Here is a 22,995-nt window from a genome sequence, read left to right as displayed (position 1 = left end):
CTTCTGCCAGGGTCTTGAGACAGCCAGAGCAGCCTGAGGGATGTCTGACAAGCTATAACTTGAGTAACTGGTGTTGGGTGCAGCTGGAGTGACTGGGGTAGCTGCTGATTTATCTCCCTGCCTGCTGCCTCTGTCTGCCACCCTACAGTATCTAGCAGTGTGTGATAAGCATATGCCAGGGTCCAGCTTATTGCAATGAGCTTTTTCTCTTTAGAGTCATCATGGCATTTCTCTTTCAGGTAGCTAAGCCAGACAGTGAGCCTAAGCCAGCAGCTAAACCAAACCGTGAGCCTAAGCCAGCAGCTAAACCAAACCATGAGCCTAAGCCAGCAGCTAAACCAAACCGTGGGAAAAGCAAAACCAATCAGGCAGTGACCAAGGATGATGATTGGGGGTGAGAACCCTCAGCACCAATTACTGATACAAAAACCAAAGTTAAAACAAGTAAGACAAGATCAGAAGCCACTATTGAGTCCTATTCCCTGAAGGACGTTTGTAGCCTAAAAAAAGATTACACTCAATAACCTGATGGATCTATAGTAAATTAATTAGTCCATCATCTGCTACTCCATGCCAAGGATACAAATGGTTAAGAAAAGTACCAAGGAATATGAAAGGATTTTTTTTTTTTTTGGTGTCAGCTCTCCTTTCTGTCCTATGTAAACATTTTGTTTCCATGATGGCTCTACTACTGCACATCTTATTGTTACTTATTGCTCCAGCAATGTCCTTGTGCTGCTTCTAACCCTGTTCCTCTGTACTGTGCAATCTTGTCATTTGTACGGAACACAAGATGTGGAATCTTTTCATTTGTGCTCTTTTAGAAATGTCAGATGTGTTGAGGCTACACATCACATATTTAATTTTAAGTGGTGGCAAGAACACACTGTATTGTAGGGACTAAGGGAGAAAAATTAAACCTCAATGTTGTAGATGATCTCTGTTGTTTTGTACAAGTATATATATTTCCACTTCTAGTTTTTATTCAGATATCCCACATTGCCATTGTGCCATTCAGACATTGTAAATATGTCTGAATTTCCTCAATACATGGGAAATGAAGGTGCTATAATACATATATTTATGCATTTTTAATTTTTATTACATTTCTTTATTTCTACAATACTACTGATCTCTCCATCTCATGTCAAGTTGTGTCAAACCTCTACAAAAGGGTTCCCAGTAACACCACACCATTGTCTCCTGTACAGATCTAGAATTAGGAATTCTGAAATGTATGTTTATTTAAATTTTAAAAGATTTCCCCCCTCAGATATCTAGATTTTTTAAACAATTGATTAACATATAAAATCTCTTCTCACTTCAAGCATACCACTGGATGATATTCCTAGGATCTTCAGTCCAGGAGAAACAGTTCACTTTCAATATGCTCTCCTTAAAATCAGTAGCTGTCAATTGAAAAGAGACATTTTTTTACAAGTGATTCAGTTGCAATATTTTCACACTTAATTTTCAGCATAATTACATAGAATTATGGATCTGTCAATCTTTTATAGCTGGAGAGAGTACAAGTTAGCCAAACTAATTAATCTAAGCAGTAGAGATAATATGATTATTTAACATAGAAACTGTGAGCACACCAGTGACCTGTGGTACTTACAAGATGTATGTTGTAATCTATATAAAAACCAGCAAGGGAGATGTTTAAACTGCACACTAAATTTGCCTAAGGGACTGTCCAAGGAACTTTTAAAAATAGGTAGTTTGAAACAAGAAATTTATCGATTGACTTTCGAGTATTGTTTTCCTTGTTACTGGAATCCATTATTTGGTGAAATTCCTGAATGGTTCAGTGCTCCAACAAAAACTGAATTCCACCCTGAACAAGGCAATGAGTTGAGCTATGGTCGTGGGAATAGTTTTTTAACAAAGACTTTACTGCTATTACAATAAAATATATTTATCCATGAAGCAGCCCCAGAAGTAATAAAAATGAAACCAGAATTTTATGCAAACTTACAAGACATGGACATTTTCCAGATGACACTATGATTTGTTTCCAGCCTGCATGGAGATGAAATATGTAGCTAGCACTTGAGGTTCAAATTTTAGAGCCTTCATTTTAATACAAGATCAAATATTTATTTTTATAACTGTTTGTAATCTCTCTGTGTTCGGTGCCTTTCCAGATTTAATCAGATAAAGCATAAGACAGATGTACAAAAGTCATGTTACTTTGTCATGCCTTTGCTGCAAACAATTGCAAGATAATTGTTACAAACAAAAATAAGGTTAGATTTTTCTTAATGAGATTTCAACCCAGTCTTGTGAGTAACATCAATGATTGATATTAGGATAAGTCTATATCTGTGGTAATTATCACACCGTATTTTCCTCTTTTTCTGTAATATTCTCATGTTATTTTTTGATGTGGTTCTGCTCAAGTAAATTCAATTTCTCAGCAGACAAAATGCATGAAGCAATGCTGAGTTACTTTGGATCTACTGAAACATAAACTGGAAAACTCAATTTTCAAGTCAGATTTTTCAATCAGAAATACATGAGAGGAACAATAAATGAATTTTAAAACATCTTTATTTACAGAAATGTAATAAAATATACATTAAAAAAAATGAAGTGCCAAGTGGCTTTTGCTTTTTTTGCCAAGAACATACAAGCAGGGTGTCTTGTATCTATGGCTAGAGAGAAGGACTAAAATACAGATTGAGAAAACTAAAAAGTTCAGGGGCAGATACAGGGAAGCCACATGGGGCTTTCCTTGTCTTCTCTTGTTCATGGGTTTATGTTCTTTATGACTGTCTCTGAATGCATCCTCTCAGTGATACTCTCTTTTTGTACCATTTCCTGAAAATTACCTTTACTCTGACTGTAAAATTAGAAGAAGATTTGAGACAAGAAGTTGATTGTAGGGATAGGCTAAGCATTTTCCTGCAGGCACTTTATTTTATACTCCACCACACCTGCAGCCTCTTTTTCCCTTGCTAGAATGTGCTTTTTCACTCACTGAGAACTGGAGCATGGCTGAAAACAAGTAGCAGCCTCTGAAAAGGGCTTTGCCCTGCCAGTAAGGGATACAGGTTACTTTCCAGCCCAGGTCCTTTATGGATTTCACTGGGCAATACGTGTCACTTAAGTTGTAGGAGAGCCAATTCAGATGTTTTCTTTGTATTGGCTGTACACTGTGATTCTGCTCATCTCTAGAGAAACACATTCTGAAGCTTCACCCTATTTTTTTTTCTTTCTGAAATTTTGGGCCATTATCTTGGGAAGGTAAAAGTATTTCTTTATCCTTTATCCTTTTTTTTTGTGGAGAGTATGTTTTTTCTAACTAGGAGTTTTTGTGGTCACCCAGATACCCTGTAATGAAAAAATAAAATTGTATCTGCTCAGTGCAAGACATATAAACACCCTGTGCTTAGCAAATACTGTCTTCTGCCAGGTCTGCCAGCAAGTTAACTTCAATTTCTACAGTGGTCTTATTGCTGAAGTCAAGCAGCTTTTAAGAAATAACTTCTACTCCTTGCTTTTACCAGAAAGACTGGCAGTACACTCTTTTCTTAGCTTTTACAGGTTTTGTGCAGTCTGTGAGTTAATTAATTCTCAAGTTTCAAACTCCCAGAGAAAGTCATGAACATTCCTCATGAAGATGGTGGTTGTGCTGAGGAAATAGAGGCAGAATTAGTTGCTGTGCCAAGTCAAGGATGTGTGCATTGATCTGTTTGGTCTGTGCAATTTGCCAGCTAAATAGGTGATGTAAACAGTCACACACTGAAGTGGATTCATTTTCACTGATTTAAAACTGTACTTTGTCCAAAATATTTTGTTATTCAGAGGTTTCATATGAAAGCTTCCTGAGAACTAAAAATGGCAGAAAAATACCATACTGAGGCTTAATGGTTTCCCCGTCATATTTCTCTATGAGAAATGTAACTGACAACCTAGGGAAGTCCATTGCAAGCAAAGTGTTTAAGAGATTGTGGCCAGCCACAAAGGTTAATGTCCAAGTTAAATAGCTGCTGAAAAGAGAAAAGTAGAGCAGCTTAATGGATTGTAAATTGGTTGTAGGGGGAAAAAAAGTAATCTTGAATGCAGCCTTGGAGAGAACTTGGTATTAATGTGTTCAGAGAAAACCTTGTTTCAGTAAAGTAGGTATATGCTTGGAAAGTTCCGTTTAGAAGAGATAAAGGTGTACAGAAGACATCAGAGAACATTTATGTGGTTGAACCTATATTTTTATTCAGAAGAGTTGCAAAGCCCAGATAAATATAGTCAGAGGGGAGCTTCCAGAGAAACTGCTTCACGATTATGAGACTGGGAGCTGTTGTGATTCACAGAGTTCTTGGGGGAGGTATACAGACACATGTGGTTTCATAACATTTAAGCTTGGAATTGATAAGGAAAAATCCTATTAATGTGCAGAGTCAGAGTAATCCTATTAATTATATAAGCACTAATCCAATTACTTTCGAAGTCCTCAAGACATTCCACCAACATTTTCACCAACCTCCATAGCACTGACATGAGACCACTGATGCACCATTTTTGCTTCCCAAGGGTGAGAAAATCAGCACAGTTAAAATAGTGTTCTAAATGTTATAGCACAGAAAACTTAAAATGTTTCTTTTAGTGTGGTCCATTAGCATTAGTTTATTATCCATCCTAACCTGTGTTATCTTGTTAGTCTACATGCTATAGCCAGCAGATACCATAACAACCCACAGGTTCTTTTCATTCACCAATTTTGCAAGCTTAAATTCCTTCAGGCTTTACAAGAATTAGGCAGGACAATAATTAGTAGGAATGTGTGGTGCCACTTCTAATTGAGGCTGCCAATCAAAGGCACACTACTGGAGAAGGGGGAAAAAGTAGGATTGAGCTTCTGAGCTGACTCTTGTTGCCAAATCTTCAGCCACATGTTAAGGTAAAGAGAAACCTTACACAAATGATTTTTTTGATACTGAAACTTTTGGAACTTTAGGTCCAAGTGGATATAATGCTGCTGGGGTGCATCAGTGATTCATTACAGAGTCATGTAGGTGTTTTCATGTGAGTCAGAACACACGTGTTCATCTGTCAGCAACTGAATTTTCAACTGGTTTCTTTGGCAGACCTGCACCATGTAGGGGAAACACTTCTTGCTGTCATGTATGACAGCATGTCAGGAATTTGTGTGTGGATCTTGTGTTTGATGTGACTAATGGTATTCTTATCTTCCCTCTGTGAGAAGTCCATATGAGTATTTTTCTGCTTTCTAAAGCTGTCTTTAATTTTGAGATGGTTTGTCTGAAATAAAGCTTTGAAATGACATTAAGAGGAAGGTGATAATTGCTTAGTTGCATGATAGAGGAGAGCAAATTTTCTCTAATGATTCTTAGCTTTTCTCCAACTCAGGGATGTATTTAAGTAATGATTCATATTTCAAAGTTGCTGTTGCTTGTTTGGCCATCTCTTTTATATGAGCTTTAACAGTTTAAACTATTATTTATGTGCCTTTCTCCGGAGCTGCTTCCTCAGGGTGACTCTTCTATGAGTGACCTGTGAGTGTGTCTGAGAATTGTGTCATTTTTTGACAAGTTGAACGTGTCCAGTGCGTGTAGCTATTCCTGCCTGTACAAGTGGCTTCACTCTTCTGTTTCCAAACACTGTGATATCTCCCATTGTACTCTCTTTGAGGTTATTATTTATGCTTTAATAGTCACTGGTACTCCTGAGCCCCGTGAGAAATGTTTTAACTCCTGTGCCTTTAATCTCAATTGCTTTGATACAGGTATCTTTTATAGTGTCAATGACTTAGAGGATTTTGTAGCTGCCCAGTGTCAATTTAACAGGTTCTTTTCCCTTGTCTCTTTCTCCTTGGATGGGCACATAATGTAAAAGCAACTCACAGGGTAAAAATTTTACTTCTTGGCCTGATATATCAGTATACAGATGAAGTCAAGCAGATGTTTACATTAACATTTAATTGAATTTATAACAGGCTACCACATGTTACATACATTAGTAATAAGCATTAACCAAAATAAAAGAAAACATTATGCATGTGCTCTAAGTAGCAGGATGACATGAGGAAAAGATCCCTCAGCTCTGGAAAATGTTGCTGTTGATGGGATGAGAGGTGCTGTACCTGCTCAGGCTTTTTTCCTTAGTGTTCCCAATGGAAAGGGGATTTGACCTGTCAAAATTAATCCAAGGCCTTCTTGAGCCCATTACAGGGAAACTGAAGCTTTGACAAAATGAAGAATAACCACAATGAGTTTCAGTGCATTTTGGAGAACTCTACAGACAGGGCTGCATCTAAAGCTGTCTGAAGTTAAGAGTCAAGGTTGTGACTGCCAAAAAATATCTTCTGTCATTTATTTAAGAGACACACAGATGACCTTGAGTGAGGGTCCCATGGTGGTAACTGCAATCCATGGGAGAGCTGATTTTACTGTTGTCTTTCAGCAAACTTGGAGTGGTTTCCAGGCCTGACTCCATCTTAGCTGTGTTTCCAATTTATCCCATCTAAAATTCCTGCCTGTATGAAACAACTCCTCATCTAGTGACTCATTTTTGTTTACCACGATTGGACTATTGCACTCAAAAATTGCCAGCACATCTCTATAAGGTGGTGCTAAGTTTTCTTGTTTTCTTTTTCTGTGTTGGAATTCTGTCAGTATACTCACTGACTCTACCTATTTTTGGCTTAAATAAACTTTAGTATTTTTCACTTCTGCTGTGTAGGTTCTCAGGAAAAGGACTGTCTTCAAATAAGATTGTGAATGACTGTAACAAAACTCTAATGTCAGTCCATGAAATACAGTTATAAATAAAAATGTCGGAACTCTGCAACTTCCTGTCTGTACTTATTAATGTCCTGGATGCTCACAGTGCTTTTAGGATGATGTCTGACTTGTTATTTAAAGTAACAAAGTGTATTGTATCAATAACAGCAATGCTCTTATTTTAGATAATACATGAATTTACCTTTATTATTATAATGTCAATTTCTATGAGTTGTCAGTAGAAACTTTCATCTCTGTCACTTCTGAAGACTGAAAATGAATTTTAGTGATTCAGGTAGTGTGAAGGCAAAGAGCATCCAGTAATAAGAAAATTATTAGAATTACTGGGCTTTCCAAAACAGCCATAAAAGCCATTTACCAACATTATAACTGTTTATATGGAAACTCTCAGCAATACTTCACACTTTTGTCAGCTAAGCATTATTTATCTACAGAAAGACATAAATACCTCTCATGTTGGTAGAAAACCTTAACAAGAGATTATGTTCAGAAATAAGTGGGGTGGTGGGGTTTTATAATGGAGGTAACTCTAGGAACTGTGATTTTCTCTTTTATCTCTGTGAATTGTTAAATTTCATATTTCAATATCACATGCTGAGCACCAAACCTGGAAATGAATGAAAATTTTCCTCCAATCATAATTATTTATGTGGTTCAGTTTGGTTTTTTTGTTCCTGTATTTTGCTTTAGTTATGTTTATGCCAGAACAACCAAATTCACAAGTTTAGTAAAGAAATATTTGCCGTAACTATGAATTAACAAGATACATTAGCTAGGATAAATGTAAATCACTCACTACCAGCAAATTTTAAACACATAACCTTTAACATCTGATACCTTTACCAGTATCTCATAGACACAATAATTTTTGATGTGAGGCTGTTCAGTTTGACAACATCTTTTGGCACTGAGAAACTTAAGCACTCCATGAATATTTTACAGTCTGTCATATATTTTTTGCCATTATGAAGAATCCTGTAAACCTCAAAATCAAACATTTTGTTCAGTTTCTGATGTTTGATAATTTTAAAAATATACTTTTCTGTTTGTTATTTTCCATGGTATTTGCTGTTCCCCAAATCCAAGTATGCAATTTCCACATGAGACCTCTTAATTTCAATTTGTCATTTATACTTTACAGAGAGGTCTGTGAAGTTCAAAGTATTTATTTCTCTGTTTCCCTTTTAATATTTTAATTTGTTTGTTTGCAACCTATATGAGGAGTCCTTATATTTTCTATTACTTGTACTATCCATATGTAATTTTTTGTGAGGTTCTTGCACAAAAGTTTGCAACATCTCTTAGAAAGCTTAATGAAATTTTGTTGAAGAGCAAATATGTTATTTGTGTGTTGCCCAATTTTTTAAAAAAGCAGGAGTTACAGATTAATTGCAATCCTCTGACATACTGAAAAAAAGCAAGACAAAATGAAAATCTGCAAAGTGAGTCTTCATTTAACAAAGCACAAGTATGAAAAGTGAAAGGGAGTATATTAATAAAGTCCCCAGATAAAATTGCAGACACTGAAGATGCAACACAGCTAATCTTGTTTATTCAATTAATAGAAATCTCACTATGAAACATATTCTAAGACTTAGAAAATGAGCATTTTATGGTCTTTGAATTGGGCATCTGGAGAAATTATACTGTATAATGAGATACTTCGGGTAATTTTCTGGTTCTTGGTCTTACACCATACAAGTGCTTGCTTAGTAATCATACATAGATACAATGCAATCATATTGCTTATTTTTTCCTAGAAATGAAGTAATTCTGCTGCATTTCTGTGACTTCAAATTATGCCACTGATATTGAAATTTAGATATGAGAGCTGATGGCTGGAAAAAGTACCTCTGCAACAGCAGTAGAAAAAACAGTAGGAAAAAATTAAATTACTTACATTTATCAATCCTGCAGTGCCTACTGAGCTTCTTATTTTTAATTAAAACAAATAAATCAGCATCATTATATTCCACTATTTGTCTTTTCAAGCAAAACAAATAAAGTAGTTGCAACTGCTATTTATTTAATAAATTGAAGGCTGAAAATACCTAGTAGTTTCAAAGAATGAATTAATTTACTAAGCATCAGAGAGAAGGATAGGAGTAAGAGAAAAGGTCTGGTGCTTGTCTTAGAAAGAAAAGTTCCTGGATGTAAAAAGGAGCTGAAGTGAAAGGTAGCAAATTCAGGTAGCTCACTTTAGCAAGTTCAGTGAATTCAGGATGGTTCAGGAAATAGAACTGCTGAATCAGTAAAAGCAATTTGTTACAGTTCATTTTATTGATTCATCCTGAAGCTTTTTCTTTCTGCTGATAATTTGGTTTGAGGTAATTCCTCTTTGTTCCCCATCAGGAAAGGCATTTGAGGTCCTAGGAACTCCCTTTTGTGGTGATGTAGATGCCTTGACTCACCACCAAGAGCACAGCAGCTGCCAGCTCCTTGTCACTCTGCCAAATGTGGATTCCTGCCTGAAGAGGAAAAGGGAACACTGTTCCTAGAATTCCCTGTATTTTTTTTTTTCTCCCTTCTGTGCAGTGAAAAAAGTCATGAAATCTTGATGGATCTGAAAGAAGAGGTTTGATCTTCATTCCCAGGTGAGCAACGAGCTGACTGCCTGCACACAGTGTAGCATCTGCCAAAGTAGCTGGGCAAATTTACCTGGGCTAGAACATCTCCAAGCTCTCCCCTGGGAGCTGTCTGAGATGTACAAGGGAGATGGCTATGTTCTACTCTGTGTTGTATTATGTAGAGCACTAAGAAAGCAAAACTTCCCTTAGAAATGCAATAATAGGATGATTCTAGGACATATTGCAGGGAGAAACAGATGTGCACCCGGTGAAAAGAAAAAAAGAAGCCTTTTATTGCAATGGTTGATTTGATTTTCTAGTAAATTGAAATTACCAAAAGAAACCTCAAACCAAAGAGAAATAAACCACCCAAAACTAAAATGAAAACAGCCACAAGACTACAAGGAAGCAAATTATAGGCTCCCTCAAGACCTAGAAACTGTCATGTCAGTCACTGATGTGAAAGGGACAGGTTTGCCTGAAAGATTGATGCCATGTTCCCATTCCACCTGAATTCCTTTTGCACAAAGCAGCTGTGCTCCTTCACTCAGGAGACTTCCCTGAATTGGTCTTTCCCTTACAAAAAAGCTGCCAAAGTCAATCTTGTCAAGTAAATTACATATATATTTTTAATATAATGTAGAAGCAAGTTTTTCCTGAATAAGAGACACATAATATTTCCTTCAATGCTTAACAGGGTTAGTTAACTAATAGATTAAATAAAAGAATCAAAATCAGTGTGAATTTTTTCAAGTCTGAATATTGGAGTTGTGTTTGTCCAGATCAATTGCTTGGATTAAAATTACTGTGAAGTACTGAATTTCTGTGCCACATACTCCTCCTCTGTGTTGCTTTCAAGGCAAATTTGGATGTTTTATACTTACAACATGCTGATCTTCTATTTCATTATAGATCCATTAACCCACCATGTTTAATGATTTAACAATAGAGAGGCAACCTATAGCTTTCAGTGCTGAGCCAGTGATTTTTGAGAAGTCTGGAAGGCTTTGCTAAATGATCAGAGTCTATATATTGTTCACATCTGCATTTGCTGTGCAGTTTCACAGTGCATTAACTGCGTTCCTCAGGTATGCCATGCACCCATGCACACACTACTGCTCAATCTGCATTGGCACTGGGGGCTGAACTCCACACCTGAGGAACTTATCACCACGTATGGAATCAATGCATTTCAGAAAAAGGGTTTAAAATGTCAATTCTGATCATAGGGTTCAATGCTAAAAGGAAAAGGAGATCCCGAGGAAGCTCATGTGACTGTATTGTCTGCTGCCTGAGAAAGGCAGAAGCATCACAAACCCTTTGTTTTAAATTGGATATGTTTGGGGCTTACCCCCTCTATGGCAGCATTGCACAGCAGTAACCTAATTCTCACAGTATTATGTGCAATAAAGGTACTTTATAGATTTTTCTTGGCAGTGCATTATTCAGTTCAGTCCATTGCAGCACTACCCTGGGTTAGACCTGCCATGACAATAGATGATAGCTCTGGTGTTGAGAAACCACAAATTTTAATTATCAGGGAAAGACCAACAACAATTTTTCTTGTATTGGTGAAATCTGACTCAGTGGAGTTTTGTGGTGTGAACAGGTTCAGTAATGGAGAAAAATTTTGCATTATCAGTGTATTTGCATCTTGGAAGAGATTAATATTCCAGCCCTGCTTTACTTTACATTTTCATGTTTATAACAGTTATGATTTAGTTTCTATTTGTGCTATTATATATGTGTGGTTCTCAAATGATGCAAACTATTTTATTGAAATAAGCTGAAACTACAGCTTGTAACAAGCCAGATATTTTTATAAGTTACTATAAATGCATAATGAAGCTACCCCAGTATACAATAAAAATTAATTTCATATGTCTTTTAAAAATTACATAGCCATGTTTCATTATGTATAGTACAGGAATTTGTTTATTCTAATATATTTCTGATAGTTGCTTCATTTCCAATACTTTTTTCATAATAAGTGAAATGACCATTTATTTAGAAATTTACTTCCTGCAGCTGGAGTGAAGATTGGTAGACTTTACTATGCAGTTAGGGCAATATTCTTTTTTTATTAAAATTATTATCTAAATATGCCCATTATTTTCTGGATTGACAATTATTAACCTTTGTACAGCTATACAGATAGTCCATAACAATAAGTTTTTGCTTTAGAAAAATAGATCTGTACAGCTGAACAGTAGTTTTGATGGGTTTCTTTCCCTTGTGTGAAAACAAAGCCAAAGAAAGCTGGGATGATGGATTAGGTTATAGTCTCCTTATCTGCAAAGGAAGGGTTTTTTAAACCCTTGACAGAGTACTATTTTATGGGATCTGCTGTCCCAAGCCCAGCACTGCACTTTGGGGATCCAGCAGCAGAGTTATTGGATTTGGAGCTGTTGGCTGCAGATCACTGAGGACCAAGCCCTGGGCAGCCTGGGGAGCCCAGCTCTGGAGAGGTCTGGGCTGGGATTTGGGGTATGGGGCTGGGATTTGGGGTTTGGGGCTGGGGCTGGGATTTGGGGCTGGGATTTGGGGCTGGGGTTGAGTTTGGCTTTGGGGCTTGGGCTTTGGGGCTGGGGTTGAGTTTGGGGCTGGAGCTGGGGTTGGGTTTGGGGCTGTGTTTGAGGCTGGCTTTTGGGTTTGGGGCTAGGTTTGGGGCTTGGTTGGGATTTGAGGCAGGATTTGGGGCAGGGGCTTGGTGCTGGGGTTTGGGGCTGGAGCTGGGTGCACAGAACCTGAGTCCCGTGGTTCTTCTTCCCAGCTTTGGCAGGAGTTCTGCTGCTGAGGAGGACAATCCCAAGTGTCCCTGACACTGCTGGCAGCACATTCCCAACAGCATCCCATGGCAGTGTTAGGAATGGATGTGGGGGTTTAGATAAGTCCTTGCCTTTTACCTAGGCCTCTGGCAGCAGCTTTATTGAGGCCAATACCCCAAAACCCACTCTTATTCCTGAATAATGGCTGATTTGGTCTGTTATGGAATGAATTATTTATTTAATAGACACAAAACTAACAGACATAAGACTTAATACAGACTATATACTACACAGGAATAAGGACAAAAAAAAGGACTACTAGTAGGACAACATACAGTGCATGATAAGGTGCCCTTTTCAGTTGCAGCTAGTGAAGAAGTACTATAAGCTTAGGATTCAATGTTGGTGTAGCACACATGGAAATCCTTTCCCCCAGCTCCCAGGAAAGTAACCACAGGTTTGTGTCCAAACACCAGGAGAAGCTCCTCGCACCTTCAGGGAGTGTGTGTAGAGGCTTTGTGGTAACTGTGTGTGCTTTTACAGTCTGTAAAACAGTGTCCCTTAGTCAAGAATATTTCCTTTATCTCTTCCCACAACTACTCTCCATGGTAAGAGATTGATTCTTAGCCAAAGCCTGAGCCCTTTTGGTGCCAGAGTTGCCCCTTGCTGAGCCTTCCAGGCTGGGTTATCTCTCTGTGCCCCAGCTGTCTGTGCTACAGAGGAGGCTGGGGAAGATGTGCTGCCACAGGGAGCTGAAAGGCAGCGCTGGGATTGTTCTGATGGGGCCACAAGCACAAGGTGAGGTGTTGAAGACCACCCTAGGTCACAGGGTGGCTCTGTGTGGTGGAAAAATCCCTCCTCCAACCCGAGCTTCCAAAGGAAGGCTCAGCAGTCTCTGGTGTTCGGTCTCAAGGCAGTTTATTGCAAGTTATCTAAAAGATTTTCTTCTGGGGCTGCTGTGGTTTGCTCACAGCTCAGGCAGAGGCACACACACACCCTGACATCCTCTCTGACCCCGACTGCTTCTTCTCTCCCCGCCAGGGCTGCTGCTGTCTTTTATATGGTACATTACGTGTGACATGGTTACAGTTTTTCCCCAATGCCTATTACCTATATTAAATGGTGTTTTTCTACTCTAAACCAATCTGTGAGTGCCAACATCACCAAGAACATGGAGGTAAGGAGGAAGAAAGAGGGAGGACAGGACAGGCCCAAATCTCTCCATCTTAAACCCTCTGACCCCCATGTGCAAAACCAAAACTCCCCTGTACTGTTGTTAAAACCCCCCTGTACAGCATTAAAAAAATTTTCCCTCTACTTTTTGACTACTTCTACTATAATATCTAAACTTTTGTGACTTCTTGTTCTTCCTGCAAGGTTGGTAAATCATTCCATGGCTCAAACCCAAAATCACAGCTGTTTCCAGCTGCCTGCCAGGGTCTAAAATGCTTCTGACCTGGGCCCGGAACCTCCAAAAATGTCTGAGGCACATTTTGAGTTCCCACAGTGAGGCAGCTACATGTGCCCTCCCCAGGACATTTAGGAGATATGGACACATAACTCTTTGGAGTCCAAAATGCAGGACAAGATCCTTTCACTGTCCCCCTGCTGAGGGCACAAGGCTGAGTGAGGCTGTGTCTGAGGCAATGAAAATGCATTTCCCTGAAGTGTAAGGCCTTAGGAGGGTCTTGTTAAACCTCTCTGTGAGATTCATCTTCCCCCTGAGGGCAGCCAGCTGCCCAAACCCTGCTCACTTTCAGACAAAGCTTTCTGCACTTTGTGGCCATTAACAAGGACAACGCACATATTTGCAAATTTGCCAGCTTCTCTTTCCTTCTGCTCTCCCTTCTTTTGTCCAAAACAACACTATGTCCTGGCACCATTATCTCCCACAAACTGGGGTTTATTTCGCTGCTTCTACTTGGTCTGAACACCACAGTTCAGTTCACTGTGTTTATTGAGTAGTCTGATAACTACTTTGCAAGGGTTTATTTTCCTTCCAAAGAGAAAAGCTGTTCATTTGGTCATGACACTCAAACTGGTGAAAATTGCTGGATTCACTACTGTTTGTACCAGCTGAAGCTATGACTCAGTTATTGTACTTTTAAATGCAATTTAGAAATACAGTTTAGTTAGAGCATTGATACAGAATGTCCATAAAGGATAATTATCAAAATGTAGTCTTCTTTTATCCTTCATCTATATTACTGATACGAAATGTGTGGAAAATATTTTCATTTAAAATCATATTTTACATCTAGAGTTATCTGATTGCCACCAAAAGGCTTTGCAGCAGTTTTTAATTTAGCCTTATGTATTTTTAACATGGCAGCTGGAGCACAGCATGCATATGGCATATTAATAGAGGAGACTTCTAGTCAGTTCTGTCTGTTCTTGCAAAGAAAAGAACAAGAATAAGCAAAAAGGTTTAAATTGCATGCTCTGGATAAAAACAACAGACACTGCCTGGCAAACTGGGGCAGTGTGCAGGGACTATTTCATTATTCCATCTCTGATTTGTTTTTCAGGGGTTAGCTGGATTTTTGTTTGTTTTCAATTAAACTTCTGTAGTGTACATTGAGAGATCTATCATTTCTCTATCAAACAGAAAGCGGGCTTGAAATGCAGCCTTACTATAAAACTCCATTTTCAATTGCTCCTCACTTTGCAAACAAGAAAGATTTTTGACTTGAAATGTCCTGCATATGATCATAACATTCGGGTGCTTGTTTGTTTCTGCAAGTCTGGGTCTTACTCAGCCTTTTTGAAGGCAGTGTTTAAAAATAAGTATGTACTAACTGATTAAGGACATGAAAATAAATGTTATTTTTTAAATCCTTTTATACTAGAAAACAAAAGAAAATAAATGATGTAGAGATATCGCTATCTTTAGAGCAAATAAGCTCTCAAGCTTTAAAATAATATGTATTCAGTTCTCCCACTCTCTAATGATACTCTCAGTGGGATTTTTCTGGTAGGCTTCTTTTTCCAAACTGTATTTTGAAATGACTGTTGTTTATAGGTGATCTTGTACATGGAATAAGTTTTTTGGAACTATTTTGATGAATTGAGTGGATCCAAAATGAGTTCTTAAAACTCAACTTCATCAAAGATTTTTTGAACTTCAAAGAAGTGTTAAAGACAATATTAAACTGCTATAAAACTATGGGAGAAAGAGCTAGAATTGCTTGTCATAGTTCTTCTCTTTTTAAAGAAAATAAAGAATTGGAATGGAAAATGCAAACAAAACTCTTGATCAACAAAGAATTTAAATTTGGGGAATGCAGGGTATAGTTCATTAAATATATTTCAGTTCTGGTCTAAATTTAACATCAAATTTCCTATTAATTTTTAGCATATCAAATAATGAAAAGAGTGATTTGCAGAAGTCTTTTATTCAAAAAATGATTGTGGACATGAGAACCACAAATACTTCCTTGTCTCGTGATTTCCTCACAAATTCACTGCTTTTCTACCATGCTGCAATTCTTCAGTTGTTTGGCCTGTATTAGTCTGGTCTTGAGCAGCTGAGTCTGTTTAAGTCTCTGCAGGGGACCTGCATTATATTCCTGGCTTGACACTAATAAACTGGCCAGCTTGACAAGTTTTTCTTTTTACTAGAAATAATGAACCTAAACTGTTTTTGTAAAGTGCCTTTGAAAATTCGCATATGAAAAAAAGTTATATAGCATTAGGTATGATTTATTTTGGCTTGTAATAGAGTTCCTTTGCAGGACTGTGGTAAATCAGGGCAAGTCTGATTAAATGGATCTGTAGCACAACATCCTCTTTTCTTAAGCAAGCCAAGCTCCCAAAATGTAAATACATTAAATGTCACTCTCATTAAATACACATCATGGAACTGCTGAGGAGGATTAAGGAAGTGCAATAATCTTCATTTTACTCTGAATAACTGCTAATGGTCAATGTGACCTGGACTCAAATTTTTATTGAAGAAGGTAGGTAAAGAGAAAATTTTCCCTTTATGAGCTCAAGTTGCCTACCTTAAAGTTAATGACCTCCGAATCAACACTTGATGGTTGAGCACATAAGCAATTGGGGCTGAGATGGAATACTTGAAACACCTATTGACATTCTGAAGCTGTTTACATTCTGACCTTTCATGACAGAATGAGTTCAGCCAGCACACAAGAGAATGTCAGAATCTGCTGCAGAAACTGACTGCAATTATGAGACTAGAAAAGGAAACAAAGGCCTCGGGCAATATTTTTAGATTGCAGAGTGGTGGGCAGATTATGGATACACTACTTAATGGTGAGGTGACATGCAGGTACCCTTTTAAAAGGTCACACTTGCCTGAGCTGGGAGTGGTTTGGTTTGCAGTGGTGGCAGAGTCTTTTACTGAAGTGGTTTCCATTTGAGATGGCAGGCATTGCCTGTGTGATGTTCCTGAATACAGAGATGTGAAATTTAATATTTCTGGAAGTTGGATTGCTGTTTGGCAGACTTGATGTGGTGTTAAATAGGGTTCATAACGTTATGGTAATTTGCAGTCCGATTTCTTTATTGACTCTGTTAAGATTTTAAATTTGATCATCACCTGGTGCCAATTGTTTGTTAATGTAAACCCATTCAAGCTGAATCAACCTTTTTATACTTTGCAACATGTCATTTTATATAGATATTGCCATGTCTTCTGCTGTACTTGTGCCTAGTAATGGTAAGAGTTTCTTCAAAAAGTGCAATGAGGATAAGTTTAACAATTGCTCACAAATAGAGATTTTGTTTGCTTTCTCTTCTCCATACTGGGCTACCTGTAAGTTCTGGACAAACCCAGTGAATATGAATCAGAGTTTTTCATTGCTCTGTTTCAAAAAGCGTGATGCAACCGCTTTGCTTGTCAATTGTTGTTTTTAGGAAATCAGAAAATCAAGTGAATGTTCTCAAATTTCAGTACCCCTTTTATTTGATTGTGATCTGAGGGGGAAAAAAACCTTATAAGAACTGTAAGAAATATATAAGATAAGTGTTGAATCCTTCCCAATTTTTCAGGTGCTTTTGATCTTGGTGGAGGTTTAGAAATGTAATAGAAAATTACATTTTCTATTACAGCAATTATGTTGGAATTTTTGTATCAGGCATTGAGAAATGCATCCTCGTTGATTTACCTGATACTTGCACAGTGGTTCTGATTAGAAGTTAAATTGTTTCTCTGCCAAGTCTGGGTATTCTAGGACAGCTGGGGTTACTGCTGACAGGGAGCTCCCCTGAAGGACCATTCCATCATGTGTACAGCTGCAGTGCCACAGAAGTTCAATTAAGCAGGATTTTCAACTTGGACATACAGAAGGGATTTTGCAAGAACAAGATTCACATACACAGAATGATCCCTCATTTCCTTAACTTGCATCAAGTGGATTTTGCACAGTGTCCCTCATGGATGTGAAAGGCAGGCCATGGCACAGCATCTTCAGTTTCCAGACAGAACTGTCAACTTCAGTACTCACTCCACTCTTGTGACTGCAAACTTCTCCAAACAGGCTGTAGGCATATGCAGGCTTTTATAGTCTTATAGTCTTACAGTCTTTTGAATTTTTAAACAACATTGATTTAATATAATCAGCTAAAACAAATCCACAGTGCTACCTTAGTGATATGAATAATACCTGAATTTCAGAATATTTGAGGTTCAGAATAGCTGAAATATTTTATGTTTCTAATGGGCTTTGAATGATGTTATATTTATAGAACTAATCCCTGAAAAAGTTGGACTTCTGAATTTTTTTCATCTTTTTTCCCTTAGTAATTTCTGTTTCAGAATAATAAGAAGTCTCTGCAGGCAGGGTACTTCTGGAGGATTATTTCACTGCTCAGGTGGCTGTATGCACTTGACCTTCAGTCCTATGTGACACACACTTGAAGAATAGACTTAATCCTCTAAAAATGCACCATTTGTTGTGTCTAAATCTTTGACTATCTCCTGCCTTCCTGCTTTTCACATCTTAAGAATTGCATTTAACTCTTATTTTGCAGAAGGACAATATAGTCACAATGCCTACTGGAATTATTGTTTGATTCAGCACATAGTGAGGATGGTCATTTTGTGACAAACAGAATGAAGGCAGGATAAGGGCAAGGAACAAAGTTCTCAAGGTCAGAAGGAGAATCTTCTCTTCTGCTGCTTTGTGGTGCCAGAGGAACCAAAAGCACATGAAGGCAGCTCCCTTCCCTGCCCCACTAATTCTGTGCAGACCAATCTGCCTCCTGGGAAAGAGCTCGGAGTGCACGTTCAGTCCCAATTGGAAATCATGCAGTAATGTTTGGGGTGGGAGGCAAACGGCAGCGGAGATTTCCTAACTAGAAAGTTTTCATAGCAGATTTTATTCACAAAGTCATTCTGTCTGCCTCTGTGTGACCCAAGTGCTGTATCAAGCCAGCTCAGGGGAGAGTAGATGTCACAGTTAAAGCTGAATTTTGGAGCCTGGAACACTCAGGCAGGGTGTAATATTTGCTGAGGGACACTGGTGCTTTGATTACACGGCACAGGAGGGTTATGCATGCTGGCAGCCTGGAGGGCTGTGCCACACATCTTCTCCAAATGGTATCTATGTGCAAAGACTCTGTAGAGGAAGGATGGCTCCCCAGCTGCCTCTGGACATTAGTTGATAGTTTTAAAGCATTCCTTCCCATCCTGGGAGCAGCAGTGCAGAACCACCTACTAAATCCTCTAGCACAGAAGAATCGCTTTCTCTTTGGAGGGAAAGGAGTGTGAAACCAAGTGAGCAGTGAGAAAAGCTGAATTCTCTGCTCCTAATTCATTTCAAAGTGTGCAGGACTTGTTCCCCTGTGTGTGTCTCTCCTGAGAAGGGTGTCTCATGCAGAACAAGAATATATACATTTTTTTAAAAAAATGAAATGCTGAATTACTACAGTGAACATCTAACTTGAACCACTTGTTAATGTCTAGAACAAGCCCCACAGAACTTTTTGGGATATTCATCATGCCTGTATTGCTGTCATCCACCTGCTGGTACTGTAACCCACAGGTTCCCTATGTCCCATTAGCTTCTGTAAGACCAAACCAATTGCACTGAGGTATGACAATGCCAAATGATAATAAGGTAGCAAATTAGTAAATTTGTAAATTAGTAAAATTTTAGTAAAAATTAGTAAAAAATTAGTGGGTTTTTAAGATTGAAAGGATAGGTTTTCTCATGAACCACTTAGAAGCAAGGTGAAAAAATGATTTTTTGTCTTTGGGATGAGATGTTTAGAACACAACTGTCTTTGGAGCCAGCTACAAGGAGTTACCAGTCAAAATGCTGCTGGATTGGCTGTACATCTTTGCACTTAAATTACTGGACTCCAATTTGTCCCACTGTGGTCCAAGGTTCTTTTGTTAGGGGCAGTGATTTCTCACCTCAGCCCACTGGTTAAACATCCTTGCTTACATGTTGAGCAGCATCTAATTAACAGTCAGAATCTGTGAAGGGTTATAAAAGGGAAGTTTAAACTGGAATTCTAACTTTATAAAAGATTGCCTACACATCCGGAACTTCACAGATAACTGAGTTCAGATTCCTGCCCTTTGGTGCAAGGGAATCCTTCAAGGAGATAAATTTGCTGCTAGTTGCTCTAAATCTTCCCAGAATTTATCTAGCATTATTTGCTGTCTTTACAAATGAAAAATATTTTATGCAAGAAATGATTTTACAAAAAGGAATCGAAAGTAAAAGTAGCAGAGAAGTACGCTGTTGCAATATTCTTGCACCTATTACTGCTGCTTTATTAATACTTTTATAGGAAGGAAAATTATTAAATATTTATAATATTTATTCTGACTTGGTGTGCTGATATTAATCATACTGTCATGTGATAAGGTTAGAGGAGAAAACACATGTATCTGTATACATGCTGCTCTCTGAAATTCTAATTTACTCTACCCAATAACTTAATAAACATAATACATGGCATGTGAAAAACTGAAGTAGGAAAATATGGTGATTGAAAAAACAGAAAGCAGCAGTTTTACCACCAAAGCTGTGGGGATGATGCTGCAATATTTCTATACCTATGGAGGTTGTTACTCACATTTATACCTTCTTGCCATAACCTCTGTATTTCTAAAATATAAATGATTTTACAGATGATAACTCTTCTTTTTTTTTTTTTTTTTTTTTTTTTTTTTTTTTCCTCTTTGCTATGCCCTAATGCTAGTTCTAGCAAACTCTCAAGGTAATGTTCCTGCATTAATTGGCTGTTTAGCTTCATCCTGTCATTTCCAAGGACTCTGTAACCACTGCCTGCTCACACGCTTGGAAGTGTGGCGAGCATCTCATCAGTCTGGCTGAAGTGCTGTGGCTCTGTGCAAAGATCCAATGTGCTGCTTTGGATGGAGGAGATGTGATGTGGGAATCCAGGGCATCCCTCTGGCTGCCCTGGAAGGTCTGGGACCCTGGCAGGGGTCAGGACCCCCCCTGGACAGAGCCCCCAGAGACACTGGCTGTGATCTCTGGCCATGGAAAAGAGTTTTCAATCTTACAGGATCAATTACCAGCTCTGAGTGTTTGATATGAGTAATAATTAAGTGTGGCACGGGTGCAAAAGTAAAATTTTAGGATTCTGGATTAGAGGTTCAAAGGGGACAAGATGGAGGAAATTGGGTATGTCTTGTCCTTTTTCTCCTTCTTCATGCCCTCCATGTCTCACTGTGGTGTTGGCATTTTTCTGTTGGTTCAGGCTGGGGACACACTGTCCAACGTAGGTGACAGATATTGGCACGTTATTGTAAATCCAGCCCAGGGAGTTTCTGGTATTTAATGTTTGTAACATCCCACTGAGGGCAGAGCCCCACACGCTGCCCTGCAGGACAGAGCTGGGCAGGGCAGCAGAACATGTGAGAGATAAACAGAATAAACAGCCTTGGAACCAGCACAGACCAATTGTGGCTTCTGCTTTGGCAGTGGGGCTGACAGACAGAGACTTTCTACAGTCTCAGGATCATTTAAATATCACAGATTCCAACAATGTGACACTGATGTTCAGCTGGTGTAAATCAGTGCAGCTGCACTGACTGTCAGGACAATACTAACCTGAATCAGCTGAATACAAGGTCTCTTTTCAAATATTACTCTCTCCCAGCAGTTGTGGAATTTGGTTTTTTTCCCTCTAAGAAAGTGGTACAGCTTTGCACACTGGTACTCACTGAATTTAGCACTCTTGTTAGAATGGGCAACCTCAACTCCTTCATAATGAATATCAATACACAATTGTTACTGATTATCTCCTTTTTCTTCTGGGTTCCTTACATCACATCAGATGAGAGATTCAGTGTTGTGTCTTGCCAGTGCCTTCATCAAAGCTCTATGGTAATTTTTCATTTTTCTAGAAATAATTTCAAATTCTGTTTTGGTGGGTGCAAATAGTGAAAACTCAAATCACTTAAATCAAAGGTGAATTAAAGAGCACTTCTTTGTTTGGAAAAATAGTTGGTGCCAGATTGTTTTATGCTATAGAGTACCCAGACAAAATTGCCATTCTGACTCAAAATAGAAAATTTTAGAGGATATTACTGATAATCTCTTGTCACTGTGACTTTAGAATTGTCAGTTTATATCTTATTTTGGTCAGAGACATTAAATTGTACTAGAAATTTAATTCAACAGTTAGTTGATGTCAAAATATTGACTTTTCTAAATCGTCTAAAATCTGCACATTAATTCTTAAATCGCCCTGTAAATTACCATGCCAGACCAAGGTACAGAGTTGAGGTTGGACATTATTATGACAAGGGCATCCTTAAACACATTCCCTTTGAATCAATATATTTTAAACATTCTTTCAAACTTATTTGTACATCTCTAGGGATGAAATAATTTTGTCATCCCATCTTCCACCCAGTTCAGTTCTCTTGCTTGGTTTTAGTGCCAACTTTCCTAATCTATTGGGCTGTTGTCATGACATCCCCTGGCTGAAGCCAGGCAAGATAGAGCTCTGTTTTGCATATTGAGTTAGAGGAAGTTAACCTCGATTAGTTTAGCAAGCATTTGTGCTTGAGCAGGGGCTCTGCAGCAGCTGCCTGTTCGTGGCTGCTAAATCAGAGCTGTCCCAGCTCTGCTCGGTGCCTCGGGGCTCCTGCCAGTGAAATGCAGACGGTGGCAGGCAGTGTACCCAATAAAGTAATCCCTTCCCGTGTGCATTTGAACAGCAAATTATGCCCATCATTCATTTGGATAGCAAGGCAAGTTTTTAAGTGTGTTTTTCATCTCAGTTGGGATGTGGTTTAAAAACTAATCTACCTCAAACTAATGCTGTTCTGTAAGTGGAGTACTTTGGGACTTTCTCCTCAGATTTTAACCTTCCCCCTTTAATATGCTTGTCAGAGATTCAGTATAATTTATTGCAGTTACACAGGCCCTGCCCCAGTGCTTGTCCCAAGTCTGTAGGGCAACCCTGAGCAAGTCACTTGTGCTCCAGCAACCTGCCTGTCCCTTCTGGCAGTGAGAGTACAAAGCTGACATCGCTGTAGGATCTCCTGGAGAAAACTGGACTTTCACACAACAACTGAATGCTTCACATCCCCTCCAATCCATCTGTATTGTATCTTTCCTTCTGCACCCTGCTTTTGGTTTTCTGTATGCATGGCACTCAACCTGTGAGGGTGGCAGGAGCTCTGAGCAGCTCCTGACGGGCGGGCAGCCACCAGGGCTGCTCTGGAGTCCTGACATGACACAAGTCTATGGACTTCAGCAGCCCCGTCCAAACCAGAGGATCACATACCAAAGGTGTATTTATTATTGCCCTGAGAGCTTCTTACACTGCTTATCAAGCCGACACCTTCGTATAACTTATCTCCAGGAGAATCTGCAGTTTGTATAATACCTGACTGACAAAACTCACGGTTAAGGATGTGCTCAAATGCTGTGTTGGCTT

This window comes from Lonchura striata, chromosome 4A (genome assembly GCF_050655825.1).
Source record: "Lonchura striata isolate lonStrDom1 chromosome 4A, ASM5065582v1, whole genome shotgun sequence".
Classification (NCBI taxonomy): Eukaryota; Metazoa; Chordata; class Aves; order Passeriformes; family Estrildidae; genus Lonchura; species Lonchura striata.
Note: the sequence above shows the minus strand (reverse complement) of the source record.